Raw genomic sequence first — 26471 nt, 5'->3', positions numbered from 1 at the left:
TGTCTACTGTAGTTTTGTGTGGCTTAGCTTTTTGTTGATTTTATTACTAATTTTATATTCTTATTTTTATTTTTTATTATTAGCATGTCTCTTTGTTGTGTTTTGTGTGGAGCTTTTCTCCCCGGGCCTCTACTGAAAATGGAAATATATCCAGCTAGACTAGCCCGGTCAACAAATGTAAAATAAATAAAAATAAAATTAGTAGAAGTAATTCAACAAAATAGGTTTGTCTACAATATCTAGTTTTTAAAAATTCCTGTCAGAAATATCTTTTGAGTGCAGAGCTGAGAAAAGATGTTGCCAACCAGTCTACATCCTAGCCACAGCATACCAAGTTTTTGATGAGTCTTTTTAATATTTGTTTGTAGGTGGATATCAAATTTTAGCTGGTCATCGATAAGAACACCCAGAAGTTTTGTATGGGGAACTATTTAAATAGTTGTTTTGTTTAGGCTAAGTATAGAGATGGATGCTTTGTCAGCAGCAGTATGTCTAGAAGGGGTAAAGATCATTATTTTAGATTTGGAGGCATTTAGGGCTATGTGATTGTCAAGCATCCAGGACTCAGTGGAGGAGAAGGCTTCTTGCATAAGGTTTATTAGTAAAGGAAGAGTTTTGGCTGAGCAGATGATATTGGAGTCATCTGCGTATTGCACCAGTTTAGCATTGGGGATCTTTTGGTGGAAATCATTGATAAAAATGTTAAACAGTAAAGGACCCAAAATAAAGCCTTGGGGTACACCTGTTGGGGTGTGAAGGAAAGAGGAAGTGCAGTAGTTCCATTTTACAGCTTGTTCCCTGGCTGAGAGATAGCTGGAGAACCATTTGATAGATGAAGAGGAAAGATTAAGATGGGAGAGTTTAGAAAGTAGAAGCACATGAGAGACAGTGTCGAAAGCTTTAGATAAGTCGAGGAGGAGCTATGTTTCCCAGAGTCACGAGCAGAGTTAATGATTTTGAGGAAGGAAAGAAGGGCATTGCTGGTGCTATGTCCTGGCATAAACCTGTGTTGGGTAGGAGTTAGGAGTTGGTTGTCCATTAGGTAGGGTAATAGTTGGAGGTGAATGCATTTTTTGAGTATCTTAGAGATAGGGGATAGGATAGCAGCAGGGTGAAAGTTGGAGATTGAACAGTTTGTACCTCCTTTATGGAAGGGGATGATGAAGGCTTTTTTCCAGAGTTATGGTACATAGGACTCCTGAATTGAGAGATTGATTAGGATGCTGACTGGAAGTTAGACGGAATGTCATCTGGGGCATTAGAGCAAGGTTTTAACTTTTGTAGCAGCTTTTTTATAGTGTGGGTAGGAATGGGTTTGAGAGTAAAAGGGGAGAACCTAGGGTTCATGGATGTTAAGTTTTTGTTAAGTTCAGGGGGGATGTTGTTAGGGAAAGAAGAGGTGAATTTGCCTATGGAGTCAATGAAAACGGAGTTAAATTGAGTAGCTAGGTGGAGGTCTGGTGTGTCTGGGTCAGGGCAAGGGTTCTCTTTTTTGCCTGAGGATAATATTGATGAAATACTATTCCAAAATTTTCTGGGGTTGGTTTTATGATTATTTTGAAGTTTAAGGTAGTAGGATTTGCGATCAGTAGCTATTTGTTTTTTTTTACTTGATTTTGCAGTTGCTTGTATTCGGCAAGAGAGTTGGGAGTTTTGCATCTCGGTGATGCATAAGTAGTTTTGTGTCTTTAGTTAGCCAGGGGGTTGTTTTGGATCTGAGTCTTTTGGTTCTACTGGGGGAAAAGTGGTTAAGTATATCAGTGAAAATTCTATTGAAATGTGAGACTGTGGCATCTAAAGGGAGGGACTTTAGAGGGTTCCAGTCTACCTGCTTTAAGGTATTATTGAAAATTAGGGGGTTGACGTTTTGCATGTTGTGGGTGGTAATGTGTCTGTGTGTGTTATTGTCCACTCTGGTTGCAGAACAGAACCATATAGATTAGTTGTGGGTGAGGATGGCAACAGGTTACATACCTTCACCTAAAAAGAGGAAACTCATTGTTAGGAGTGAGCAGTTTCACAATGTCATTTCACATCGGGAGGACTATTCCCTGTTAGAGTTCATGAGGGCGATTTCCAAACTACTGAAAATGTGAGTGAACGTTCCTACACTGTGGTGTAACTAGAGGCTACCTTACTATACTATACTTTTGTGCTTTTTGTTGAGCTATGGTCTATTGCTTGCAGTGTTTCACATGAATGCTTTGTCGGTGTTGTCAATGTCAGTGTTCTGACTTTCGATGTTGTGAAGTGTCGGTTTTTTGAAGTGTCAGTGTTCTGGTGTCGATTATGTGCATGTCGGTTATCTAAATGTTCGGTCTTACGAGGTAGACCCATATATATATATATATATATATATATATGCGGATCTACTTCATATTATCATCTTGCCAAATGATTGAATGTCACAATGTCAAGACGATAACCATAAAAAAATCACATAAGTGAAAGTTTAAAACAACGAATCCCAAAACATCGAAAACCAAAAAACAACCAAACCTACCATTTCTACTTTCATTCACCCCCCACACCCCTTGCAAATTAAATATACCAACTCTGAGATTGCACTACTTTAACAGAACCAAAACAATCTGCTAATCGCTAAATAACAACTCTTTTCACATTTCAGTTCACAGTACTGATTACACCTTCCCACTTCACCAAGATCTCCCTCGACATTATAACTAATACCTTTTCTTAATTAGCAAGTACCAGCTACACCTACATTTATACCTACACCACTACACTAACCACTATATTTCTACTTACAACACCACAATACTTTAATGTTAAAGCTACATTCGAAAGTAACAACTACATAACAATTCTTAAAAATCTTTTTCTTTTTAAAAGTTAAACTTACACAAACTTCTCTAAATACAACTAAACCATTCAGTGTCAGCTCCGCCATACTTTTGTACCTTTTCACTACAAAACATTAAAGTGGTAGTGCACCACTAACTCACTTATCCTTTACAGTTTGCATTAAGGTTCAGTATTCCAGCATACGATCTTCTGTCCTTTCGCTTGTGTGATTTTTCGTGGTTATGGTCTCAACGTTCGACCATCTTGTAATACAATAATATGAAAAGTAGATTCATACATACACACACGCACACACGCACACACACACACACACACACACACACACATCTCTCTCTCTTTATATATATATATATATATATATATATATATATAAATACACACGCACACACATCTCTCTCTTTTAATATATATATATATGTATATATGTGCATATATGTGTATATACATATATATATATATATATATATACACACACACACACACACACACACACACACACACACACACACACACACACACACATACACACAAACACACACACACACAAATATATATATATCTATAGGTCTGTGTTCAGCCATCCGACTTTAGTGTTGGCAGATATAATTAGTGGAGGGGCGGCACAGCCCCCCCCCACAACAGAAAGATTCAGTGAACACCGGACACTACTTACGAGGTCACACTAAATTGGGGAAGAGGCAGGTTTAGTTATAGCTAAGTTACCAGTTCCTTTATGTTGGACAACTATGACCATTCGATGATTGTATTTTCGCAGATATGCCTGTTCAGTATAATAGCCACTTGAGGAAACATAAATATATATGTATATGTGGATATAAAAAGTATACACACCCCTGTTAAAATGCCTGGTTTTTGTGATATAAAAAAAAATGAGACCACAATAAATCATTTCCAAACTTTGCCCACCTTTAATGTGACCTATAACCTGTATAATTCAATTGAAAAAAAAATCTATTAGGGGACTAAATATAAAAAATAAAAAAATGTACAATAAGCTGGTCACATAAGTGTGCACACCTTTAAACTAATACTTTGTTGAAGCACCCTTTGATTTAATTACAACAGTCAGTCTTTTTGGGTACACACCTGCCATCAATTAAAGAGGCTCTGATTAACCCCAAATAAAGTTCAGCTGCCCTAGTAGGATTTTCCTGACATTTACTCAGTTGCCTGCTACAGCAAAAGCCATGGTTTACAGAGAGCTTACAAAGCATTAAAGGAATCTCATTATTGAGAGGTATCAATTAGGAGAAGGGTACAAAGATATTTCCACAGCATTTGATATACCATGAAACACAGAGAAGACAGTCATCAAAAAGTGGAGAAAATATGGAACAACAGTGACATTGCCAAGAACTGGACATCCCTCCAAAATTGATCAAAAGACAAGACAAAAACTGGTCAGGGAGGCTGCCAAGAGACCTACAACAACACTGAAGCAGCTGCAGGAACTTCTGGCAAGTACTGGTTGTGTACCACATTTGACAACAATCTCCCATATTCTCCATATGTCTGGGCTATGGGGAACGGTTGCAACACGGAAGCCTTTTCTTACACAGAAAAACATCCAGGCCAGGCTAAAATTTGCAAAACAATACATCAAGTCTCCCAAAAGCATGTGGGAAAATGTGTTATGGTCTGATGAGACCAAGGTTGAACTTTTTGGCCACAATTACAAAAGGTACTTTTGGTGCAAAAAAAAAATACTTTGCATCACCAGAAAAACACTATCCCCATAGTGAAGCATGGTGGTGGGAGTATCATGCTTTGGGGTTGCTTTTCTTCAGCTGGAATTGGGGCTTTAGTCAAGGTGGAAGGAATTATGAACAGTTCCAAATACCAGTCACTTTTGGGCCAAAACCTTCAGGCATCTGCTAGAAAGCTGAAGATGAAGAGGAATTTCACCTTTCAACATGACAATGACCCCAAGCACACATCCAAATAAACAAAAGAATGGCTTCACCAGAAGAAAATTAAAGTTTTGGAATGGCCCAGCCAGAGCCCAGACCTAAATCCAATAGAAAATCTGCGGGGTGACCTGAAGAGGGCTGTGCACAAGAGATGCCCTCGCAATCTGACAGATTTGGAATGCTTTTGCAAGGAAAAGTGGGCAAATATTGCTAAGTCAAGATGTGCCATGCTGATAGACTCCTACCCAAGAAGACTGAATGATGTAAATAAATCAAAAGGTTCTTCAACAAAGTATTAGTTTAAGGGTGTGCGCACTTATGCAACCAGCTTATTGTATGTTTTTTATTTTTTTATATTTTTTCTGCTAACAGATTTGTTTGTGTTATAATTGAACTGTACAGGTTATAGGTGACATTAACGCTGGGAAAAGTTTTGAAATTATTTATTGTAGTCTCATTTTTTTGTATCACAAAAACCTGGCATTTTAATAGGGGTGTGTACACTTTTTATATCCACTGTATATATATATATATATATATATATATATATATATATATATATATATATATATATGTATAAACACACATGGACATATATATTTACATATTTTCTGATTTGAGCCTGAAACATTTAAATACACACAATGTCCGACATTTAATACTTTAACACAAACATTCTTCTTTTGGACAACTAAAACCCCTTTAAAACTCAAACTCTGTTAAAGTATGTATATACTAGCCATGCAATCCAGGAGAGTATTCGTGATGCTGGCCCAGATTCCCAATTACCACAAAGCACTGTCTGGTTAAGTGACTTGGTCAATGTCATACTGTAGACAAATGAAAGTGAAATGTCTTAAACCCTGTACTCTTGGCATTGGAAGCAGCACATCAGAGCTTTAGTCCTCTGCACCAACTGCCAGACACTGTTTGTGGTATATTTGTGTCAGTGTGTGTCTGTTTTTGTATGACTACGTGTTTGTGCATGCAGGTGCGGTTTCTAACATCAAAGCAAGGGAGATAATGAATGCTGAGGGTGATATTATGGTAGTTCAATGGTGGTTCAGCTTGATCAAACAACAGCTGGATGCAATGGGCAGCCAGTGTGTGTGTGTGTGTGTGTGTGTGTGTGTGTGTGTGTGTGTGTGCGTGCGTGTGTGTGTGTGTGTGTGTGTGTGTGTGTGTGTGTGTGGTTATTAACTAAGTTTTTCATTTATGGTTATTATTAAACAATAAGTCAGCTTCTATATTTGTCTATTCGGTGGAACTGCTACCAGCAAGCCAGTATGATGATATCTAATTTTCTTTATACATTTAATACTGTGTGTGTGTGTGTGTGTGTGTGTGTGTGTGTGTGTGTGTGTGTGTGTGTCTGTGTATGTGTGTGTGTTTGTGTGTGTGTGCACATGACTCTCTTGTATTCAGCTGCATGTTTGTGCGTATGTGTCTGTGTGTGTGTATGTGTATCTGTGCATGACTTTGTTGTATTTATCTGCAAGAGTGCATGTTTGTGCATGTGTGTGTGTGTGTGTGCATGTGTTTCTGTGTATGTGAGTTTGACCCTGTTGTACTTATCCACGTGTGGATGCTTGTGTGTGTGAGTTTGTGTACATATGCATAGGCGCTGGAAGCTGTTAAAGACTGGGGGGGGGGTGACAGGGGCACTTAGTGAACTAAAAAGGGTAATTATTTTATAACTATTTGCTACCACAACATAGGTTCACTTGGAGGACATTTTAAGCTTAGCCAATTCCCTTTTGGTGCTTGAATTAACATTTTCTAATTGGTGTTAGCTATCCCCATGGCTGATAATTGTATATTAGCCCTAGTGAGAACAACTGTGATCATACCATAGATAATTTGAGGGGGCCATGTAAGGGATGCAGCATTTAGGAACTGCCTCTATCCATTAGTGGCATGAGGGGAAATCCTGGAGTACATTTTCTATTACCCATCCTTAGATCCAAGTTGCATTTGAATATGGATGAATGAGCTTTGCTTTATTTTTATGGATAGTCTGTTCCAAAACAGTGGTAGCCTCTGTGATATATATCCATCTCGCCAAAACATTCTGTTTAGATACCTGGACTGAGTATTTCTGATGTCATTTGACTTGCTGATGTTCAGTAGGTCCATCTGTATTATGTCGGAGGATGCTTTGTATGCCAGACATGTCACCTCTAAGCACTCTGTAGGATACTGAGTATAGTAATAAATCTTTGAGGTGGTCCATGCAAGACCTATTGTTTAGGACTTGTATCCTTTTAGTAAGGTATCTCTGAAGGTATTCCAATTGTTGCATGGGGCTGTACAGATACATGCCAAAGTGGGCATTATACAAAATGATTGACATAATGAGAGGTTTGTAAATGGAGACAACATCTCTAGATCTAGTCACAATCAATTTGTTTATAAGCTGTGCAATATAGAAAGGCTTTCTTATGACTCTGGGCACATGTTGGTCAAAAGTTAGGTTACTGTACACACAAGTTCCCAAATGCCAAACAATTGGATCATTTCTCAGAGGGCATTGTCTTGATTTTGACACCAGTTATTATTAGGGACAAACCTTCATGCATGATAGTTAAGTCATTGGGGGATTCAATAACTTCTCCTAGCTTGCAGTCATCTCAAACTTAGCTGGCCAAAGCTCTTTGGTATTTCCTTTTGCTTTTGAGATGTATATGCCAAACAGAAAAAGTCTCAGCACTGAACCCTGGGGGACTCCATTGGTGACTGGTCTCTTCCCCTGTTTTGATCTCCTGCATCCTGTGAGCCAAGTTGGCAATGCAGCTGGTGATGTAAGTGTTTGCTCCTACATTATTCTTCTTTTGTACTACACCTGAGTAGGGGATTGTGTCAAAATGCTTGGCCAGGTCAAGATAATGTGGTGTGAACTGTTTTACCTTCATCCATTGCTTTGGTAACAAGAGTAAAGCTTAAAAGTTGCCCATAATTTTGAGCCTTTCACATTTTCCTCTGGGCTGTTTTCAAATACATTTTTAGGGACATGCATACATGTATGCATTCCTTGATTCACCTTCCTGATTGTATTAAATTATATTCCTTGTATAATACAACACACTTGTTAGACTTAAGTTAGAGCACATTTTAAATTTATTGTTTAAATATTTTCCAGTAGGCAATGAAACAAAAATGCATTAACCAATAATGACAAAACTGCCCTATTCAAAACATTTCCATCATAAAGGTCTACTTCCACACAATTGCATTTTAAATTTATTGTTTGAACATTTTCCAGTAGGCAATGAAGTAAAATGCATGCACCAATAATGACAAAACTGCCATATTCAGAACATTTCCAAGATAACAGTCTACTTCCACAGACAATTGCATTTTAAATTTGTTTGAACATTTTTCCAGTAGGCAATGAAGCAAAATGCATGCACCAGTAATGACAAAACTGCCTTATTCAGAACATTTCCATGATAACAGTCTACTTCCACACACAATTGCATTTAAAATGTATTGTTTGAATATTTTTCCAGTAGGGAATGAAGCTAAATGCATGCACCAATAATGACAAAACTGTCCTATTCAGAACATTTCCATGATAACAGTCTACTTCCACATGCAATTGCATTTTAAATTTATTGTTTGATCATGTTTCCAGTAGGCAATGAAGCAAAATGCATGCACCAATTATGACAAAACTGCCTTATTCAGAACATTTCCATGATAGCAGTCTACTTCTACACACAATATATAAATACAGAATCACAGTAGAGTATAAGCCATAGGCATGTTGCACAGCTTCTTGAACTTATTTTCAATTGGGGGGGGGGGGGCAAAAGACAACACACATCTTAAACATTGCGTGTATAATTTTGGAAAGTTGCTTGCATAAAATGCTGTGTTACCACCATGCATTTCACTGCCAAGTCTTGAACACAGAACCCTGTGCACTACAGTCAGAGCAACATGCCACTAAGCTAAACAAGCAGTTTCTTCAAAGACAGGAAGACAAACTTAAGTGGCTATCATATCATTTAATGAATTCAGTTCTCACTTCTCACCATAGCTCTCAACATCTTAGCACAAAAATACAGAACAAAGCCAACAATGGGGGAATACACCCCAAAATAGGGACACATTTCAAATACTGATTTTACAACCTTAGAAAATTGCTAGAATAAAAGCTTTTGTTTTACCACTCCTGGGACATTAGGCTCTTTTTCCTGTACCCAAGGTACAGGGTTTGAGCCTGAGTACCTCTAGCCACCAGATGTATCCTTTTGGGGGCATTTTCATACACACACACACACACACACACACACACACACACACACACACACACACACCTAGCTTACTCACTCTGATTCAGCAGTATATTCAGCTTCTGAAAGTAAATCCTTTCCACTCTGCAATTACAGTCCAGATGCCACAGCTCCACTCTAATAAATCCCTTTCCTGCAATTACAGTCCAGATGCTGCATCTCCACTCACAGCAGCTTCTGAATAATCCCACACACAAATGGACATGCACACTGACAGCTTCTGAATAATCCTTGCCATTCCTGCTCACAAACAGAATACACACTGACAGCTTCTGAATAATCCTTGCCGTTCCCGCTCAACAACCGGACATACGTGCTGATGTCATTGTGGGCATGGCAGCTTGAATAATCCTTTCCATTCGCAAATGTCATTGCAGTAGTTGGGAGATGTGGAAAACAAAAATAATGGGACAGAGTCTGCAAAAAAGTGGAGGAGCCCCCCTCGCTCTATGGTTCCGGTGCCCATGTACATATGTATAACAAGCAATGGGCTAATATATAAACATTCAGCATTTCAGAACTTGGGATCTACTACAATACAACCTACAAAAGTATTGTGACAGAGGATTTAGTCTGCATCAAAATCTTATACATAAAATCTTTATTTTAATAATAAAATATGCAGAAACATATCCACATGTTAGCCATGTTGTAAGCATTATAATATACTCCAGGGTGGATGTTGCAGGGAAGTAACACACCTTCCAGCAACATGTGCACAGTCTTTCTTCATACCTTTCAACTGTCCCTCATTTTGGATCAATATTTTGCTCTGTCCCTCCTAAAATTTGCATTTTTGAGAAGCTGTGGTGTTTTGCCCTGAATAAATACTAGAAATCACTACAGTTTAGACTTCTTTTACTTTAATAAAATCATGTTAATTCACATGCTTTTATTCTGTCAGGTTTCCAAATTAATAGTCACAGTACTTTAAAAGCATTCCTGATTTTGGGCTTTTGTTTCTGATTATTTCTGACTTTGTCCATAATTTTGGAAATTAAAGGTTGAGAGCAATGCTGATGTACAGCATTGAAAATGTATTATAAATAATTAGGATAGTGTCTTCCAGATTGGGTCTACTTCATAAGAATGAAAACCCACTAAACGAAATCACTAAATGCTGAGGCAACTTTGCCAAAACCTCAATTGAATGAAAACTTGGATCACTGATTAGAAACTCCAGGAAACTAACCACTTGTCCGGCAACACAAATACATACATACATACAAATATTTCAAGCATGGGCATTAATGCCCTTCTAGCTTGCCAATATACCAAACCACTTGTTCCCATAATACGTATCCAGGCAGTTCTTCTTAAAAATATCTAAACTAGGACTTGCTTTAATGTAAATTGGTAATCTGTTCCATGCATCAGCTAGTCTGCCAGAGAACCAATTAGTACACTTCTCATTCCTATAGAATCTTCTACATAGGTTGTCTGATGAATCAAACCGAAACAAATCCAACCCAGCCATGAGGGGGGCTTTATCCCCCATAACCGCCCTAGCTAAATATACTAACTCCAAGATCAGACTACAGTGGGTTAAGGGGCAAAGTTCATCATGGTGACCAACTGGTTCTTTTCCCACAATAACATTCTGGTAATCTGAGTGTTCATTCAGTTAAGGTTTTGGTGAAGTCATCTTAACATTTACTGATTTGGGTAATTGGGTTTTCATTCTTATGAAGCAGACCCCTTCCAGATCATAACTCTTATTATGTGTTTATTTTATCCTAACCAGACATCCAAGGATATAAAATTGCATCTATTCAAATACATATTACAAATTTTAAAAATTATATTCTCTAAACTGAATAAAGAATGTATTAAATAGTTTAGTTTGGGTCAAAGTGATAATCCTTTTTATGTTGCACTGCATGCGAATAACCATATTTCAATTACTTCAAGATTACTTTTAAGAGAAAGGCCCTATCAAAAGAAAGTAAAATATTTTACTATAGCAATAGATGTCATTCTCTTCACTGCTGCAGTATTCTTCACCTAAGGGATCTCCTACCAAAGATAGCTCAATGTCCAGCCAGTATACCAAAGCCTTCAGAGGAACAGAATAGCCCCAGGGACAAGGAAGACCATGTGCATCTAGAAGGAAAAACAGAAAAAGAAAGAAGGGCCCTTTGGCCAGAAAGAAACAGTACCAAGGGCAAAAAACAGGACAAAGGTGGGAACAAGCGAATACTGCAACATTGAAGAGAAGGACATCTACTGTTACGGTAAGATTTTACACAACTGCATTATGTTCTTCCATTCCACTATTGCAGTATTCTTCACATAAGTGAAGGTACAAAAGTTCAAGTGGAAACCTGGGATGAAGAAGGCACAGAGGTATGCACTACAAAGCCATACAGAACAGCCCTGGCAAAACCTGCCCTGGCCCAAGAAATAACATCTAACTTGTAATGTTTAGTGAAAGTATGAACAGAAAACCAAGTAGCGGCCTCAAGGATAGAATTGGTATGCAGATCCTTGAAAAAGGCACCAGATGAAGTAACTGCCCTAGTAGAGTGTGAATTTACAGACAAGGACTAACATTTGCCATGAAATGAATAACCAAAAGAAATGGCCTTAAAAATCCAGGAGTAGCTGGTTTGCTTAGAAACAAGCAAATCCAAAGTCCTTGGATGAAAGCAAACAAAAAGCTACTTAGATTTGTGAATGGTTTTGTTTTGTCTAAATAATATCTGTGCTGTCTATGCAAATCCAAGGTGTTAAAAGCCTCCTCACTGGCAGAATGCAGAGAAGGAAAAAAAGAAGGAAGATGAATTGACTGATTAAGGGACAGTTCATTAATCACCTTGGGCATGAAAGAAGGATTAGTATGAAGAGACACCCTGTCTCTGTAGAAAACTAAAAAAGGAGGAATAGCCAAGAGAGCCTGAAGTTCAGACACTCTGTTGGCAGAAGTCAGAGCCAAAAGAAGAATGTTGTAAGGAATCTGAAAAGACAGGCTCAGAAGGAGCCTGGGTCAACTTTTCAAGTACCAAACTAAGGTCCCAAGAAGGCAGAATAGATTTCCTGGGAGGCCTGATATGAAGGATTCCTTTAAGGAATTACTTGACCTCAAACGTAGAGGCCAGTGCAGCATTCAAGGGCAGACAAGCAGAAATTGCTGACAGGTGAGCTTTAACTGAAGCATATGCCAACACAGCATGCAGAAGATCACACAAATAAGAGAGAACCAGAGGAACCTCTACTGATAGGGGATCCTGATGGTGAGAGAGACACCAACAGAAAATCTTTTCTATTTGGACATATATGATTTTCTGGTAGTGGCCACTTTCCAAGTCAAAGTAATTGGGACTCTGGAACATAATAGAGGAAGTTGTCCAGAGCAGAGGGGAGGCAAAAGGATCTACCTGAGGGGTACCCCACCAATGTACAATGTACAGTAACACATCACTGTGAAACATCCATTCATGAGCCAGTGTTCTGGACCTGCTAAAAGAGTCTGCCACTAGATTGTGCTCAGAAGGAATGTAAACTGCCTGAAGAGTCAGTATATTAAACAGCTAGATCCCAGACCTGAACAGCTAGTCTACAGAGAATATAGGAATGTGTGCCCCCCTGCTTGTTGACATACCACATCACTGTCATATTGTCTGTAAAAACTTTGAGGGGCCTTGGATGAAAGAGGGAATGAAAAGCTTGCAAAGCCCTTATCTCTTTTATGTTGATATGGTCTGACCTCTGATGATGAATCCAGAGACACTGGAACTTTAGTGGCCACCAGAGGCACCACACCCCCATCTGTGGCATCTGTAAAAATCTCCTGAGTGGGTGCCCTGGATTGAGAAAGAGTTGATGAATCTACCACTGAAGCTTGAGCAGGAACAGACTGAGGTGGCTTCAAGGCCATCAAAGCATTAAATATACCTTGAGTGAAATCTTGCCAGAACAGGGGAAATATATTGTCTTTTGTTGATTTTTCTGTGGGATGTCCACTCGAAAGCCCCTCAGAAGGTCAGACCCCTGACACAACTCTAATACTTGTAGGAATCTCCTCCTTCACTAGAATTTGTGGAATCTCCACAGAAATTATTAGCTAAGGTTCCTTTCCAGCTTCAGGTGCAAATGTATGAAAAGCTTCAAAGGATGTAAGAGAATTTGGATCCATGCCAGCCTCTTATGGGGTTGTGGCAGAGGAATCCAAAACAAACACAAGACGGTCTTCGGGGTTTTTTACCAACCTCTAGAGAGAGGTATGGGAGAGGCTACAGCAGCCAGATTGGGCCTGACTTTTCTGGCCTTTTTCTTGGCAGACATCTGGACTCTGGATGGGAGGATTCCACCACAGCACCCTGTGCCAACAACTTTAGACATTGGTTCTCCATGTATATGGACAAAGAGGAGAGGTGACTACATAGGGTCTTAGGTGCAAACTCCTGGCAGATAGAACACTGCATATGATCCTGAAAAGTGCCTAAACAAAAAAGACACTGGTTATGATGGTCTTTATGGGGAATCTGCCTCCCACACTGACATTTTTCTTTTCTGGATAACATGAACACAATAACAAACAAGAATAAGAAGAAAGAGAAGAAACCCCAATGGGCTACTTATCTGAAAAACTGGATTGGTAACCAGCACAGCAGAAGGGTGTTCAGACCAAAGGGGGATAATGGTGTTTGGACTGGCGGCAAAAAAGCTCTAGGTATTTGCATCCGTATATCACCTTTATGCCCTATATCTTGTGATGAGAGCATCTGTGTAACGTGCGGCGCTGCACCTATAAGAGCTGAAGGCTTTGGTATACTGAACCACAATACACTCACCAAATTCCAAAACATAAAAATACTCGAACACAACACAAGCAGCCAAACGGTGTAAATGTCTTATTTAATTCTGGTACCTCGGCCTTCGCCTTCTCAAGGAATACATTTGTGATAACAAACACCACCCCTTTTATAACACCTCCATGTAATTTACATGCATAATTGATTCAATAAAACCATTAACCAGCATTTTTCAATTACACTGGATAAGATGTCATAAACCTATAAACATTTTTTCTTATACTTCTTGAAAATCTCAAACTACTTATTTTTGAAAAATGTATGTTATGCAAAAATACATTAACATCACACCATCTTTAATGCAATTTTTGTTAAAAAACTATGCATATTACTTAATAAATTTCCTGTATTCAAACTAAAATGATTACTTCATATAAGTATTGCATTTCATTTGTGAAAATTTTTTATATATCATGTAAAGAACTTTGTTCAAACTTCCATATTCATCCCATTTGGAAAGAGAGTTTTGTAATTCAAAATGAATCTAGACTCCATTTCTAATAATTTAATATGAAAACCTGCATCATCACCCACGTTCTTGGGTTTCCCTAACACACAAAAGATGAACCCTTCCGGAACCCCCCCTGTGCTGTTCCAAAAAGTGCTTGGCCACAGGACTATCTAATCTTTTATGCTTGATGTCCCCCAAATGCTCGAGAATTCTAAGTTTGACTTTTCTGCTGGTTTGACCTATATACCATTTCTGTTTGGTGCAACCACAACCTATAATGTAAACTACCCCCGATGAATTACAATCGAAATATTCCAAAGCCTTGTAGTTTACATTGTTGATTTTTGTTCCATCCAAACTTCTAACTTTAGTGCATACTTTGCACCTACCACATCTGAAGGTTCCCCTTTTGATGTTGCCCCTCGGAATATTTCTAATATTTAAAATTTCTTTTAAATTGGGGTATCTACCATATGAAAAAGTAACAGTATTTGGAAAAAGGCTCCCCACTTTCTCATCTCCAGAAACAATGGGCTTTGGTATACTGACCAGACACTGGACTATCCTTGGCAGGAGATCCCTTAGGTGAACAATATTGCAACAGTGACATGGGAGGACATCACAATTGTTAGAGTGGATATTGTTACAACATAGCAGAAATAATTCATTTAAATAACAAGATATTTTGACTGATCATCAAGATCTTTTTACCTGGACATACTGGATTTTAGCAGCCAAGCAAAGATAAAAAAGTCACACAGAAAAAACATTCAGTAAAAACATCAACAAAGACTCCACTAAGCTAAAGTCTTCACTGTGTAATACCCTAAATCTCCTGCAGTGGAGGCCCATGCCAGAATATATGCAAATGACTTCTTAAGGACATCCCAGTGTTTCAGCTGCATTGCTACTGAATCCTGTTTGCAAAAATGTATCATCTCTGTCTTCTTGTGAGCAGTCAAAATAATATCAGTGTTACTGTTTTGTTCACTGATACATTTTCTCTATTGATCTTGAAGCATGGTTACATAATGTCTTCCACCTGTTGCTATAAACAGGAATCTTCTTCCGAATCACTGCTGTATAATTCTTGAATGAAACACAATGCTATGATTTCATAGCTGACTGCTTTCACTAAAACAAACTGGTACTATGAAACCCAGTGCTATGATTTCATAGCTGACTGCTTTCACTTAAACAAACTGGTACTATGAAACTCAGTGCTATGATTTCATAGTTGACTGCTTTCACTAAAACAAACTGGTGGTACTATGAAACTCAGTGCTATGATTTCATAGCTGACTGCTTTCACTAAAACAAACTGGTACTATGAAACTCAGTGCTATGATTTCATAGCTGACTGCTTTCACTTAAACAAACTGGTACTATGAAACTCAGTGCTATGATTTCATAGCTGACTGCTTTCACTAAAACAAACTGGTGGTACTATGAAACTCAGTGCTATGATTTCATAGCTGACTGCTTTCACTAAAACAAACTGGTACTATGAAACACAGTGCTATGATTTCATAGCTGACTGCTTTCACTTAAACAAACTGGTACTATGAAACTCAGTGCTATGATTTCATAGCTGACTGCTTTCACTAAAACAAACTGGTGGTACTATGAAACTCAGTGCTATGATTTCATAGCTGGCTGCTTTCACTAAAACAAACTGGTACTATGAAACACAGTGCTATGATTTCATAGCTGACTGCTTTCACTTAAACAAACTGGTACTATGAAACACAGTGCTATGATTTCATAGCTGATTGTTTTCATTTAAACAAACTGGTACTATGAAACCCAGTGCTATGATTTCATAGCTGACTGCTTTCACTAAAACAAACTGGTACTATGAAACCCAGTGCTATGATTTCATAGCTGACTGCTTTCACTAAAACAAACTGGTACTATGAAACCCAGTGCTATGATTTCATAGCTGACTGCTTTCACTTAAACAAACTGGTACTATGAAACTCAGTGCTATGATTTCATAGCTGACTGCTTTCACTTAAACAAACTGGTACTATGAAACTCAGTGCTATGATTTCATAGCTGACTGCTTTCACTTAAACAAACTGGTGGTACTATGAAACTCAGTGCTATGATTTCATAGCTGACTGCTTTCACTAAAACAAACTGGTACTATGAAACCCAGTGCTATGATTTCATAGCTGATTGTTTTCACTAAAACAAACTGGTACTATAAAACACAGTGCTATGATTTCATAGCTGACTGCTTTCATTAAAACAAACTAGTACTGATAAAAGAAATAACATATTTCTTTCTATTTCTGTATGTTTTTCTATCTTGTTCTTTTAGGTGACAGATCTGTCCATTAGTTTTTTTTCTCATGCTACTGTAGCAAGGCTTTATATTTCTGAACTTCTTTTTAAGCAAAATATTAGCTGACATAGTGTACGTGATGTGTTATACAGAACTCTTGTAACATATTAGTACAGTAACAGTCGCTGTCACCATGTTATTCCATTCTCTGTAGCCCTTCTGAAAGCTTTGATAATGTTATCCATACACCTCCCACCTATACCTGTAGCTTGTGACTGCAGAGGGTATAACATTCTGTTTTAAATGCCTTGACTGTGGCAGTATTATATGAATTACTTTGTAGTGAATCGTGATAATGTCAGTATATCAAATATGTAAAATATTGTGTCAACCTTTGGATTACGGCAGTTACTGAAGTAGAATCTATAATTTGCATAATAGTAAATTTACTGTAGTTATCAACTATTATGAGAAAATACTTTGCATTATTGGTAGGTCCATAGAAAAAAAACACTGGTGTTTTAACAGTCAACATTTGTACTACCACTTCTTTCTCTTAGTGAGTGTTTACCTGACAAAATGAACAGGCTTTATGTATGGTCCCAGTGGCGCCATATAGTTGGTTAAACCATCCCCGGGATTCATGAAGCTCGGCGCAAGGCCGGCGTAAGGCCTGCGCCGGCGGTGCATGGAATATCCGGCGCAGTAGCGCCATATACATATTAATGAGAGTGCACCGGAATCACAGACACGTGCGTAGTGTACGTGAGCGAGCCCAGGTAGGATGCGTCTGGAGGCGTGTCAAAGCCGGCAGGAGGTGAGCAACCTAATGTGCTGACAGCCACGGTCCGCCCACAATAGTAATGGCAGCAGCCAGGTCCCGTGCAGAATGAAACGCACGGACAGTACGCAACATAGTCCCCATTCCAAATCAACGGAGAAGCAAATAGAAGCCACCAAGGCATAAGTGTACCCGTTCAAGGAGCAAAGGATACGCATAAGACCGCCGCCGTCCCGCAATGTACTGTCAGTGTTTACACTCAGAGAAGGTGTACAGCCGCATGTCAGCATGCCGCACCGACATAGGAGCAGCGACTAAGGTCACCACCTGTCCCACTGTGTTTGGGGCAGTCTCTCCATGGACAGTTGTGTCCCCAAAAACCGTATTAGAAATGGCTGTTGTGCTACTGAATGTAGGACACAATGATATCCCGTATGTAATGTAATGGTAGCATGAATTGGTTATTTCTGTAACAGAAATACCGAAATGACACTATAAACAGAATAAGCAAGGAAATTGCCACAATAATAAGCAAATTATTTAGGCAAACAAGTGAATTTCTATGCTATATAGTGACCGTTTGTATGTGTCGGCCTGTAAAGGCAGATGTGAGTCCCGGAAATATCCCAGATCGGAAAATGGAAAAGGTGGAAACCCCAGCAGCGACATGGGCATGGTCACCAGGGTTACCTGCTGTCCCAAAGTGCCATGGACAGACCCTGAGTGGACAATGGTGTCCCTGCAACAATCGTAAAAATGGAAAATGACCTGCGATCCCCTGCCACGCAAATTCCCGCAATATACATGTAAATAGTAGCATAAAACATATACATTACGGTATGGAACACAGACATGGCATAAGAAAATAAATAAGGAACCCAAACGCTAACAGAATAGGCTCATAGTATGGCAAACAAGTGAAGTTCTGTCTACTGCACTAGCCCTGGGTATGTGTAGTCCTGCAAATATCGAAGTGTCCACATAACATGCCCCACCATGGGCATTGGAAAAGGTGCCAACCATAATGGTCACAAGCAGTAGTGACAGTACATAGCCGGGTAGCTGTGCCGACATAACAACAGTAAGGAAGCAAGATACCCCAAACACAGGCAAACATGTGCATAGCAACATATCCCAGACCCAGCAACATCTCAGTTGCATACACCGGATGGTGTATGATGAAGTGTAATATCCAGAAGCAGAACACATGCATTCGGATGTACTACACAATAGCCTCATTGTACATGTCAGTCACACCCATGTATACCCCTGCACCCAAACCTGCTAGCATCCGTGTGCAGCTATACAACCACACACAATGTGCATACCTGAACTGTGGTAAGATGTTTGTGTTAGGCAATGCCACGCTGGCAAATCATTACCCACATGTCAGCAACCCACCGCAGGTACAGATATGTAAATGGCTGCATGTGAATGTGTCAGCATAATGTGTACATCCGGCATGTAGTATGTACCCGTCCAAACCATCTAGGTTTGCATACGACACGGTGCACATAAGTGTACACATGTGGACAAGTCTGGTCGGTGGACCACCGCATCGACGATCATCTCTGCAGTGAAGTCGATCACATATAGCGGAACAGGTGCCCAACACACAGGACATCCTAACAGGGTGCTACAGGCAAAGAAGGGGAAACTGGGACATCACATGTGGAGATGAGCGTGGCTGGACGGACAAATACACACGGTCAAGGTAAAGGATGGAACAACATGCATATGGCTGGATGGATGTTGTTCGTAAAATATATAGAAACACATATGAAGTCCCAGTTTACACTCGAAATACTATATAATGTATTGAATTTTACCGTACAATATGGCAGCAGAACTAAGCCTGCATGTAATTGGTGAAGCTAAGCTGTACTGTGATGGAATTCTGAACCTGGCAGTAAGCAGGACAGCAGCCTCATGTCTGTCATCATTAATCATTTGCTGGGTTACAGAACAATAAATGTATGTACATGCATAACAGCACTCCTTCCCCAGAGGAGGATGGCCTTGTGAGCTCAATGGAAGATAGCAGTACAACTCCCTACCACACAGACAAAGCAACGTATCAAGAAATGAACTGTCCACTGTATCGTAACAGTCTAGGGTCCTTGAAACAGCTACAATCACAAAAGGATACTGTAATGTACAAGGTGCCTTGCAAGCCTGTGTTATTCCCATGAGAAAACAATTTAAAAGCACGAGCCCAGCACCCACGTATGTATAGACTATTGCGGACCATAGTGATGGAAATGCCCTGTGACCGACCACGTCAGTAAGTTGGGCAAATGCTGATTGTAAACACTATATAACGAAACTGCTTACTGTATAGAGTCAGACAAAACTCCCATACTTGGACTGTACATTATTTAGCCTGCCTGTGTACACTACTAAAACTGTCCGAACCCGAGCCTCCTGTGTTATCGGCTGTCACTTAGAAAAGTCTACTGATAACTACAGTCTGGTGGTAACAACTTATTTCACATCGTGATCCTTGTAATCCGAATTCCCTTGGTAAGCTACAGGTCAGAGTGCATGGCTGGTTAGACATGTGCCGGAGAATATGCATAAATGGTTCTTCTTGAATGAAAAGACCTCCGACTGAATTGTTGTGTGTAAAGAGGCTGTTTACTGTCTGATCTGTGGCTGAAAAGCGGAAAACTGGATCCCAAGAAGAAAACGTGCAGCCTTAAACAGGAGGCCCAGGTAAGGAGTGTCTGCCTTTTTGTGTCTATTGTAGATCAGGGACCAGACTACATTGTGTTTCTGTTAACAGTAGTGATATCGGTCAAGACCTACCCACATACTGTTAAATCTGAACATAGGTCAGGGGAACACACAGCAGAGTAAATAGTGAATGTAGACACTACAGTGGATACAGGGAAGGAGACACACGTGTTATGACAGAAGGGTACGTAGCAGTCGCGTAGAGGATATGGGAGATTATTGAAGCAACAGATCATGTGATCCGCATTTGACGGGTGACGTGAACAATATGCAATCGCAGAGAGCACATAATGTGAGTTACGCAGCAAAATGGGGTAATAAATATGACATTGATGGTATATTAGGCAACATACCGTTACTGAAACATTGTAATCGCTGAAAATCCGATGCATATGTTCCAAGGTAAACACCTGTTCCACCCTGAGAGGGATATGCCCTCTCTGGCCAGCCGTGTCCTGTAAATAAACCGAACACATGTCAAATGTCCTGATATCTCAGGACAAACATTACCCAGATATATATCAAAATGGTAGCATAAAAGAGTACCCACTGCCCACAAGGACACAGTCCGACAGGCTCCACACTTTACATATGCACAGTGGTGTCCATTGTAGGACCCAAAAATTGTGGAAAGAATCGAATAATGTGTTATTCCAACGCGTACCTGAACTCATTGTCGTCGCAGGTACACATATGCACCGCAAGCGTGTTTAATGTTGCTGATAGCTGTCCATGTAATGCAGCACAGATGCACAGAAATACCCAGGGTACCGGGTCCATAGAACTGCATCCACATCACACCTCCGCACACATGACGGATGTGTAATGGGTACTGTCAATTGTTGCAGTCAAGGGATTCTGGGTATGTAGACTCTGTGCTCGGTGTTGTTTCGCAGGCAATACTTTCTCCCGCCCCGTGGGAGGGATGTGTGCGTATCACCTGCCTCAGTCTCCGCTAATAATGCAAACCATACTCCGGAGAATGCTAAATGTAGGTGTGTAATGTGTACAGCCCCATACTACTGTCCAGTAGGCAATTGTCATGGATGGACACCCGTATGGCCAGAATGGCACCCACAACTGCAAACCCGGTAAATGACATAGCCGCGGGAAGGCATAACACAGGAAATACACATAGGGACTACAGTTGACATTCCACATACAAAGCAGGACCGTCATGCCAACACCGGCGTACACAGCACTCAATCTGCCAGCAACAGACTGAGGAGCACCCGCTACCGTACAGCGTAACAGATGTGCGACCTGTGGAACACATACTAATGGCACACACAACGTCAAGTAGGATATGTAAACTATGGCTTTCCCACCTATGAAGACAACATGGTTAAATGAATGCATAGGTAAGCAACATGTTCTGGTGGTGTTATAGTGGAAATACAGTGACGGATATGTCCCATTGGGACGTCTGCGGTTTAAATTGAGCATTTGCTAACCAGCATCTTTGGATGTATGTAATTTGTCCACAGTAGTAAATCACCTGGTTATGTAGCACCATGTGGAATGGGTAGTCCAACAGACATCCGCGATTCCTGAACACACAGTATCAGTGAAACCCACTGCTCACAAGGACACAGTCCGACAAGCTCTACACTTTACATATGCACAGTGGTGTCCAATGTAGGACCCAAAAATTTGTCTAAAGACAGGAATGCCGCATTCTTTCAACACTTAAGTGAACTCATTGACGTCACAGGTACACATATGCACCGCAAACGTGTTTAATGTTGCTGATAGCTGTCCATGTAATGCAGCACAGATGCACAGAAATACCCAGGGTACCGGGTCCATAGCACTGCATCCACATCACACTTCCGCACACATGACGGATGTGTAATGGGTACTGTCAATTGTCGCGGTCAAGGGATTCTGGGTATGTAGACTCTGTGCTCGGTGTTGTTTCGCAGGCAATCCTTCCTCCCGCCCTGTGGGAGGGATGTGCATAGCACCTGCCTTACTCCCCGCTAATAATGCAAACCATACTCCGGAGAATGCTAAATGTAGGTGTGGAATGTGTACAGCCCTATACTAGTGTCCAGTAGGCAATTGTCATGGATGGACACCCGTATGGCCAGGATGGCACCCACAACTGCAAACCCGGTAAATGACATAGCCGCGGTAAGGCATGACACAGGAAATACACATAGGGACCACAGTTGACATTCCACATACAGAGCCGGACTCTCGTGCCAACACCGGCGTACAGCACTCAGTCTGCCAGCAACAGACTGAGGAGCACCCGCTACCGTACAGCGGAACAGATGTACGACCTGTGGAACACATACTAATGGCACACACACAACGTCAAGTAGGATATGTAAGCTATGGCATTCCCACCTATGAAGACAACATGGTTAAATGAATGCATAGGTAAGCAACATGTTCCGGTGGTGTTATATTGGAAATACAGTGACGGATATGTCCCATTGGGATGTCTGCGGTTTATATGAAGCAGTTGGTAACCAGCATCTTTGGATGTATGTCAATTGTTCACAGTACTAAATCAGCTGGTTATGTAGCACCATGTGGAATGGGTAGTCAAACAGACATCCGCGATTCCTGAACACACAGTATCACTGAAATCCAATGCTCACAAGGACACAGTCCGACAAGCTCTACACTTTACATATGCACAGTGGTGTCCATTGTAGGACCCAAAAATTTGTCTAAAGACAGCTCTTCTGCCTTATTTAATCACCTAACGGAACTCATTGTAGTCACAGGTACACATATGCACTGCAAGCGTGTTTAATGTTGCTGATAGCTCTCCATGTAATGCAGCACAGATGCACAGAAATACCCAGGGTACCGGGTCCATAGAACTGCATCCACATCACACTTCCGCACACATGACGGATGTGTAATGGGTACTGGCAAGTGTTGCGGTCAAGGGATTCTGGGTATGTAGACTCTGTGCTCGGTGTTGTTTCGCAGGCAATCCTTCTTCCCGCCCTGTGGGAGGGATTTGTGCGTAGCACCTGCCTTACTCTCCGCTAATAATGCAAACCATACTCCGGAGAATGCTAAATGTAGGTGTGGAATGTGTACAGCCCTATACTAGTGTCCAGTAGGCAATTGTCATGGATGGACACCCGTATGGCCAGGATGGCACCCACAACTGCAAACCCGGGTAAATGACATAGCCGCGGTAAGGCATGACACAGGAAATACACATAGGGACCACAGTTGACATTCCACATACAGAGCCGGACTCGTGCCAACACCGGCGTACACAGCACTCAGTCTGCCAGCAACAGACTGAGGAGCACCCGCTACCGTACAGCGGAACAGATGTGCGACCTGTGGAACACATACTAATGGCACACACACAACGCCACGTAGGATGTGTAAACTATGGCATTCCCACCTACGAAGACAACATGGTTACATGAATGCATAGGTAAGCAACATGTTCTGGTGGTGTTATATTGGAAATATAGTGACGGATATGTCCCATTGGGATGTCTGAGGTTTATATGAAGCAGTTGGTAACCACCATCTTTGGATGTATGTCATTTGTTCACAGTACTAACGCAGCCGGTTATGTAGCACCATGTGGAATGGGTAGTCAAACAGACATCCGCGATTGGGGAACATACACCAGCAGTGAAAAGCACTGGGCAGGTGGACACAGTCCAGCAACATCTAACTTGACATATGCACATTGGTGTCCATTGTAGGACCCAAAAATTCTGTTCAGAGAATGCCTGCTAGCTTCCTGCATTACTCATGTGATCTAATTGTCGTCACCACGTCACAGGTACACATAGGCACGCAAGCGTGTTCAATGTTGATGATAGCTGTCCATGAACTGCAGCACACATGCACAGAAATACCCAGGGTATCGGGTCCATACAGCTGCGTCCACATCACACTGCAGCACACATGAAGGATGTGTAATGGGTACTGTCCACTGTTGCAGTCAAGGGAGTCTGGGTATGTAGAATCTGGCCTTGGTGTTGTTTCGCAGGCAATCCTTTGTCCCGCCCCGTGGGAGGGACGCAGCGTACATGCGTCACTCTGCTAATAATGCACACCATACTCCGGGGAATGCAAAATGCAGGTGTGAAATGTGTACAGCCCCATACCAGTGTATAGTAGGCAATTCACATGGATGGACAAGCGTATGACTAAGATGGCACACATAAATGCAAACCCGGTGGAATTACACTGCCGTAGTAAAGCATTACACAAGTCATACACATAGGGACTACAGTTGACATTCGCATACAAGAAACACAGACAACCAGCCGATGAAGTCCAAAGCAAAGACGAGGTACTGTAGGGACCGTCAGTGACCAACCAGAGCACACCAAGAATTAAAGGCAGTCACCATAGTCTATTGGAGCACACTTCGTCTGCTTCATAAGCAGACTTATTCAGACTACATACAATGTAGTCCAACCTACTACATTTACAAGCATTAATTGGTTGGTACATTCGATGTGCTAGGTACTAATTACATGCCTTAAAGGCAGACAAGCGAACAAACCTTACTTGGGTTACACATCCCACACAGTGAGGACAACAGACATTGCTTCGAAAGGTACAGTATTCATCGGAAAATGGAAATATATGTACATATATGAAACATGAACCAACATAAAATGTTTTCCAAATGTCTGACTGTGTAAGCTACATGTATATGTCCTACGGATTGTGCCAATATATTAACAGAACTGCAGACACCTAGTAATATGAATGAACCATAATATATACACATAAACCGTATGAATATGACTACTGTAAAATAGACCAACGAAATGTAAAGATACACAATGTGCTAATGTAACATTCATTTAGAAGGTTACAGAAATAAATCAATCCAGACATCCATGTGTAAATACTAACAGAAGGCCAGCGAGGTGCTTGCCCTCACATGTACTGGGATGTCGTTCCACAGCATAGTGAGTGTCTGGGTGATGAATCCGTCCCAACAACACGTTCGATTAATGACAGTGTCAAGGTGTACGTCAGCTGCCCTTGTGGTTCTGAGGGATCTACCTTATTTACGTGAAGCATAGTCATCAGATCTGGGTTCAACCTAGCCGTGCATGCCAGGCACGGGTCACCTCTGGGCAAGTGGTATGCAACTGTATACAGCTGGAATCCTTTCAGTCGGTCAGTATAACACATATACCTGAGACCCTGCATCCGTTTGTCGAAGAACTGTTGGTGCCTTTCCAGCTGCTGCAGGTGTTGGGTCAGATACATTCTGAACGGGGCATTGTACCCAATCATAGGTCTATTGAGTGATGAGTACAAGGGGACAATGACCTCCCCTGATCTAGATGTGAATCCCTTCATGATGATGTGGGCAATGTGGAAGGTCTACCCAACTATGTTAGCAACATGTGTGTCTAACGAACGGTTAACAACAACACGTGTCCCCAGATCACTGGTAACCCCTCCGTGTTCAGTGGACTGCCACCTATATGGTAGCTCGGGGTAACCTTGTTCATCCCGAAGGGTATGCCTATGCATTTCCTGGCATTTAGCTGTAGGACATGTCTCTGGTACCACTTATCCACATCTGTGAGGCACTCCTGAAGGATATCTGTGTCAGATGTGTGTCTGACCTTGGCATCCGGTTTGCAGTCGTATGCAAACATTGTCACCCATAACCATTGTGTGTGCGTGTACATTGGAAACGTAGATGCTGGAAATAGTGGACCCAGGACTGAGCCCCATGGGACACCACCTGTGACTGGCTGTGAGTATGACATGGCGCCAGCAACTATGGCCATGTGTGTTCTGTGACCTAGCCCGTTTGCAACCCATATGGCGATGTATGGATTTACATTCAAGATGACGGGTTTATCAAGTATACCCGAGGGGGGTATTGTGTCGACGGCCTCTGCCGGGTTGAGGTAGGCTGTATGGACTGGTTTACCCTCAGCAATGGCCTTGGTGACTGATTCTACAAAGTGAAACACGTGTAAAGGGCATGATCTGACTATGACCAAGCTAAACTGGGTTGTATCCAAAGTATGCGGGTCCCCTATGTCCTCATCTATGTGTCCCATTATGATCCATCTCCATGGCTTTGCAGATAAGGCTTGTCAAACTAATGGTATGGTAATACCCAGGGTCAGTGGAGGCACCATCTATGTGGAGTGTGACTACAGTCGCCTGTGCTACTACTCAGGTACGTATCCTGAGGTGAGGCTAGGATTACACAGCTGTCCGAAGTGTGGGTTAAATTCCCCATAGAGTTCCCGGAGTGCACAGCTGGGACACCATGTGGACCCATGGATGTTGTGTTGACTGCCTTGGGGCTGGATGTGGGTAATGCTGGACATACCAACGGCAGACGTGCCACGTTT

Source organism: Protopterus annectens, chromosome 7.part0, assembly GCF_019279795.1.
Source record: "Protopterus annectens isolate FY-2018-M chromosome 7.part0, PAN1.0, whole genome shotgun sequence".
Classification (NCBI taxonomy): Eukaryota; Metazoa; Chordata; order Ceratodontiformes; family Protopteridae; genus Protopterus; species Protopterus annectens.
This window is presented reverse-complemented; position numbering follows the sequence as displayed.